Here is a 6000-nt window from a genome sequence, read left to right as displayed (position 1 = left end):
TATGTAATGATGTTTACTTTGAATTTATATTAGTTCACACAAACACTCTATCCATGCTTTTGTTCCGGCCCTCCGGTCCAGTTTAAGAACCCATTGTGGCCCTCAAGTCAAAAAGTTTGCCCACCCCTGGTCTAGACTCTGAATTCTTTCCTTGCCAGAACCTAAGTACTGAGGTTGCTGAACCCAGGTTTGTTCTGACCCCAAGGGTCAGACACCTGGTGCCATTCCAGCTGTCTACAGGAGAGGAAGCAGGGGTTATGTCAAGTAACCCCTTGCAGGCCTTGGTGAGGGCTTGGGGTCTCATTCGGAGTGAGATGGAAGCTACTGTAGGGTGTTGAGCAGGGAGCCAGTCTCCAATGTATGGATCAGGAGTCACTGTAAATGTTGGACAGAGAACCGGGCACTGGGCAGTGGGTCAGAAGGGAGCAGGGAGACCAGGTATAAGGCTGCTGCTCTGATCCAGGTGAAGATCATGGTGGCTTGGACTAGGGCAGGAGGGGAGAAGTGGTTCCTTTCTGGAGAAGTTTAGAAGCTGGAGCCAAGTGGACTTAGCCGGAATGTGAATGCAGATGCACCCGAGCTTTCACACCTCTGTGCCTTAGCATATGCTCTTCCCTGGGTGCACCTTCCTGCTGTGTCCATCCACAGGCCAGAACTCTCCTCTGACTCTCCACCCAGGTAGAGAGGCTGCTAGTTGCTGACTCTACCCAGTTCCCTTTTCCTCCTTACTAATATAATAGATCCACAATATTATCTGGGAATACTGTCCACACCTCAAAAGCCACATATCCCATGCCCTGGCTGATTTGGCTCAGTGGATAGAGCGTTGGCCTGGGGACTAAAGGGTCCTAGGTTTGATTTCAGTCAAAGGCATGTACCTTGGTTGTGGGCACATCCCCAGTAGGGGGTGTGCAGGAGGCAGCTGATCAATGCTTCTCTCTCATCGATGTTTCTAACTCTCTATCCTTCTCCCTTCCTCTTTGAAAAAAATCAATAAAATATATTTTTTTTAAAAGCCACATATCCCAGTCCCCTTTGCATCTAGGAGTTGCCAGGGAGATATAATTAAAAGTCACTGGGTGGGACTTCCAGGAACAGGCTTTCTATAGGAGGTTGACTCACCCTTCTGCCTCTCTTCTTCTTCTTTCTTCCTCTCTAGAACACAGACGTGATGGGGAGGCTCCTTCCCCCAAAAGCTCTTTTGAGACCATGAGGGAAAGATCAAGGGCATCACAGTGACCTCAACCCTGATATCCTTGGGGGCTATACCTCTATTAGAACTTCTTATCCTGAGAAAAAGAAAATGGATTCAAGCCATTGTAGCTGGGTCTCTGTTAGCAGCAGAATAAAACTCTTACCTGACAAAACCACAATTCGGCTGCTTATTGGATGTCTCCATCTGAATAACATAGACCCTTGAGATTCAACATGTCTAATGCTGGATCTGCCATCTTTCTCTGAAGGAACTTCTTATTGGGGAACACAGACATCTGGGGGGGTGGGGGGAAGAGCTGTACCTATCCACCTACCTGCCCACCCAGCCCTCCATCCATCCATCCATCCATCCATCTACCCACCCACCCATCCACTAATCCATCCATCCATCCATCCATCCATCCATCCATCCATCCATCCATTCATCCATCCATCTATTCACTCACTCATTCACCCATTCATCCATCTATCTCCCATCCATCCATCATTCATCCAACCATCCATTCACCCATCTATCCAGCCACCATCCATCCATCCATCCCTTCATCTATCCATCCATCCACCTACTCATCCACCCATCCATCCATCAATCCTGCATCCATCCATCTATCCAATCATTCATTCATCCATTTATCCATCTAACTACCCATCCATCTGTCCATCCACCATTCATCCATCCACCCACCCACTCATCCACCATCCACCTATCCATCCAACCTTTTGTTTGTGCGTCCATCTATCTGACAAAGTTTTATAAAGTATCTACTATGTGCTGGACCCTGTGCTAGACACAGGAGCTAGGCATGTGAATAATGTATTTGATACCCATTTGCCTCTATCTGAACAGAATATCTCTGGAAGGATACATTGAAAGCTGGAAACCATGACTATCCCCCAGAGGGAAAATGGGAATCAGAAGTCGTGGATATTTATTCCTTTAAAACCTTCTGAATTTTGTATCATGCATATGTATTCACTAAACATTTTTTAATTAAAAATATATGTACATCTTATCTGGATTTTCAGAATTTGCCTCGCTCCTGAAAGGATTTGAGGCAGTTTACAAGAATGCACAGGGATGAATAGACACAGCCTGCTGTTGCGGGGATGACAGTCTCATGGGGAAAAGGAATGAGTTAGCAATTCCAGTGCAATGGCACATAAGGGGCAGAGGGACACAAGGTACCACTTGGCTTCCCCCAAGCAATGACCATGACCACCTTCATCTCACTCTTGGCTGGGCTCCAGAACCAAGATGCCCACCTGTTATATGGCTGACCCCGTGGCCCCCAGGATCAGGCACTTCTGTGAGCTGACCCCTAAGTCACTGAGCCACACGCCTGTGCATATGGCCATGTGGCGGGGGGAGGGGGGGGGGGCTGGAAAAGCAGCCCAGGCCCGGGGAACATGGATGCTCCATGCGGCGTGAGCCCTGCTGGGCCTCGGGGAGAAGGCAGAGAGCACAGGAAGGAACTTGTCTTTGGTGCCCAGTTGTCCAGCACGGCTGTGACCATCCCCACTGCCTGGGGCTGGGCAGTGCGGCTGAGGGCTGAGGGGAAGCAGGACTGGGAACGCACAGCAGGCCAGAGGAGAGAGAGGACCAGCCGGGCTGCTTGGACAATGCAGTCCTTTTCAGAACAGGCCTTTGAAATGGAACAAGAATAACTTTAAACAATAAGATGCTTCTCTCTCCCCCTCAGCTGTTGCCCAGGCAACACCAGAGTGCTCAACACTGTTTAGTTTTTTAAGGAACCAAATCTCCCTTCTTTTGGTCAGCAACTGCCAGGAAGATGAAGAGGCAGCGGAGGCGCCCCTCGCGGCCCATTGTGTGGGGACCCGGGTCAGCCGCCTGCAGCAGTGACATTTAAATCTGACGTTACATATTATATATGAACCCAGAGCCGCACTCTCTCCCGGGGAGGCTTCAATCTCCCGCCCAGGACTCCTCGCCTACATGTGGCTCTGGCAGCTTGGGGGGAGGGGGGGATCACAGCAGAGAGGCTGACCTCCACCTGCAAAGCACCTGGTGGCCAGTGTGGGTTTCTGAAGGTGCTCTGTCCCCAACCCTCCACATCACCTGACCCAGGAGAGCCCTCCTCCAGGGTCATTGCATCCACCGGGGACAGCATTCAACCCCTCCCCCCTCTCCCCCGAGGCTCCCCAACATCCCTGCCCTTGGAGGGGCCTTGACCAGGAACACCTGCCGCTCGCCAGTTTCCAGGTCCCTGCTTGCCAGGCTGAGTGATGCCCATTATCTCCGCGGGGCTCCAGCAGACCAGCACGCGAGGCTTTTTGTGATCCCCGGGTTACATATAAAGAAACCAGGTGCAGAGTTCTGAAACAAGGCTACCAGATGTTAGGCACTTTCAAACAGAAATCCTTCGACTGCGAGAGGAGGTAGGTGTAATCGGGACCCCACTGTCAGAAGTGGAAGCTGAGGCTCCGGGTCCCTGTGACAGGTAGCGGGTGTGGCAGGATTTGAACTCGGCCAGGCTGACTGCAGAGCCTGTGCACGCTGGCGCTGCCCACCAGGCTGCCTGGGTGGGGCTGGGGCCTGGGCACAGAGGGCAGATCTTTCCTGGGTCCGGACTTGGTCAATGTGCTCTTCTAAGGGCGATTGACCGCCCCACTTTGCCCCCTTAGGAGGAAGTGATGAGCTTTGGCAACATGGAGTTCTGGGCTATGTGTCCTTAGGCAACAGAATGCACCCAAAACCTCACTCTGCTTACCTGTAAAGTGGCAGCATGGTGTGAAGATCATAATAGCTGCCGCTTAGGGAGGATTTGTGGTGGGCGGTGTACCCAGTACTTTACTTCGTCTAATCATCACAATAATCCGCACAGAGGTATTGCTATTCTAATTCCAGACGAGGAAATGGGCCCAGGCATGCAGTTGCTGGCCCAAAGTCACACAGCTAAGAATCGGAGCTAAGGAGCATGAGCCAGAGGGCCAGGTCCTGGCACATGGTAGGTTCGAAGCAGGTGTTGGCTCTGGGGTCCCAGGACGATGAACAAGGGGCTCCTGTCTTCTGGGAAACAAAACGTGGGAGGAAGTTACGTTTAGAAAAACCAAACCAGGTCAGAACGGCCCCTTTTCCAGCTCAGCGGCAAACGCAGGATGGGAAACTGGCTTCAGCCACAACTAAAGCCGAGGAGGGGACACCCGTCTCCGCACTGTGAAATGAGGAAGGCCATCACAGGGGAGGGGGTGCTCCTGTCCCCTGGGCCGCAGGAGGGAGCCCACACCTGAGCCAGGTGGCCTTGCCCTGTAGGGGACTCCCTGGAGGCTGTGCTGAGTCCCAGAAGTGATGAGGAACACAGTCTGGCGACCAGCTGCAGGAAAAACATCTCCAGCGGACACTTCCGCCCTGCCCCTCGGGCCTTTCTCTCCCAGGAAACTGGTGAGGTTCACTGTCCACATCCCAGCTCCACCCTGGGAAGGTCCCTGTCCCCACACCCCTCACCCCTGCATCTCCTTTAGCGCCGCTAAATGGCAAACCCAGAGGTGCAGCGATGGGAGGGGCTGGGTAATGAACTCCCATTGGCTTTTTCACGAGATCACTGTCTTAATTTACGAGGCCTGAGTGAGTCTCATTTCCCTAGTGCGCACTGAGTAATTAACTATTAATAAAAGCATTACTGAGTTAACCACGGGGGCATGTTTAATTCATGGGGCAGCCCTGCCACAGGACGAGGCTCTGGCTCAGGGGGGATTCCTCCCAGAGCAAAATAGGGCCCGCGGGATGCTGCCCCTGCCGCCCCTCAGCCACCACAGGGGGACACTCTTATGCCTGTAACCAGAGAAGCCCGATCCCAGGAGGGTGGAGAGCTGGCATCCCAATAGCCCTGTGCGGGGCACTGGGGTGGGGGTGAGCCCCGGGGAGGGCTCCGGCTGCTCTTGGGAGCTAGTGAGGTGAGTGACCTTGGGAAGTTGGCTAGCGGCTCCTGTTTGTCACCCGGAAAGAGGGCCAGCCAGTACCACCGAGTTCCCAGGGGTGGGCTGCAGGAGTGAGCTGATGCTGTCACTGGTGCGCTATTACCTTTAAGACCTCCCCTCCCCCACCCAGAGGCACTGGCCATCGCTGAATGTTGGGGGTGGGGGGAGAGGTACCTGCTTGCTTGAGAGCAACTTGGGAGAACAATTCCTATCAGGGTACCTCCGGGGGGACCTGGGGGCTTTACTCTCTCCTCTTACCCAGATGGACTAACTCCTAGTACAGCACCCAACACACCATCCTCGTGCCTCTGTCCTTCCCCTCCTCACCCCCCCGCCCCCCCCCCACCCCCGCCCCGCCTGGTATGCTTTACCCTTATGCCTGCTTGGCAACACTCATTCAGTCTTCAAGACTCAGTTCAAAATGGTCAGCTCCTCCTGAAAATCTTTGCTCTCCTGCCCCAGCCAGAATTGGTTTCTCTGCAAAAGCTCTGTAGTCTGTCTCCCAATAATTCTATGATGTCTATCCATCCATCCACTCATCATCCATCCATCGTCTATACTGAGCACCTATAGTGTTCATCCGTGATCATGTGCTTTTTAAGCTGTGGATAAGCCTGACTTTCCCTAGACCAGTGGTTCTTAATCTTTTGGGGGGGGTCAAAGGCACTCTTCCCCCACAAATGCACACATGCACGTTCATGTTAGATGTGGTTTCTACCCTTCTTCAGGGACCCCTGGTCATCCGTGAAGCCAGCAGTGGCCCTGGGTGTGGTGGAGGCTATGATGAGCTGTTCCGATCCCCTTTGGGAACGAGTGGTTCCCCTGCTGCAGTGGGACTGGGAGTCGGTC

This window comes from Myotis yumanensis, unplaced genomic scaffold (assembly GCF_028538775.1).
Source record: "Myotis yumanensis isolate MYYU_CA2020_CCGP unplaced genomic scaffold, mMyoYum1.0.hap1 SCAF_7, whole genome shotgun sequence".
Taxonomy (NCBI): Eukaryota; Metazoa; Chordata; class Mammalia; order Chiroptera; family Vespertilionidae; genus Myotis; species Myotis yumanensis.
This window is presented reverse-complemented; position numbering follows the sequence as displayed.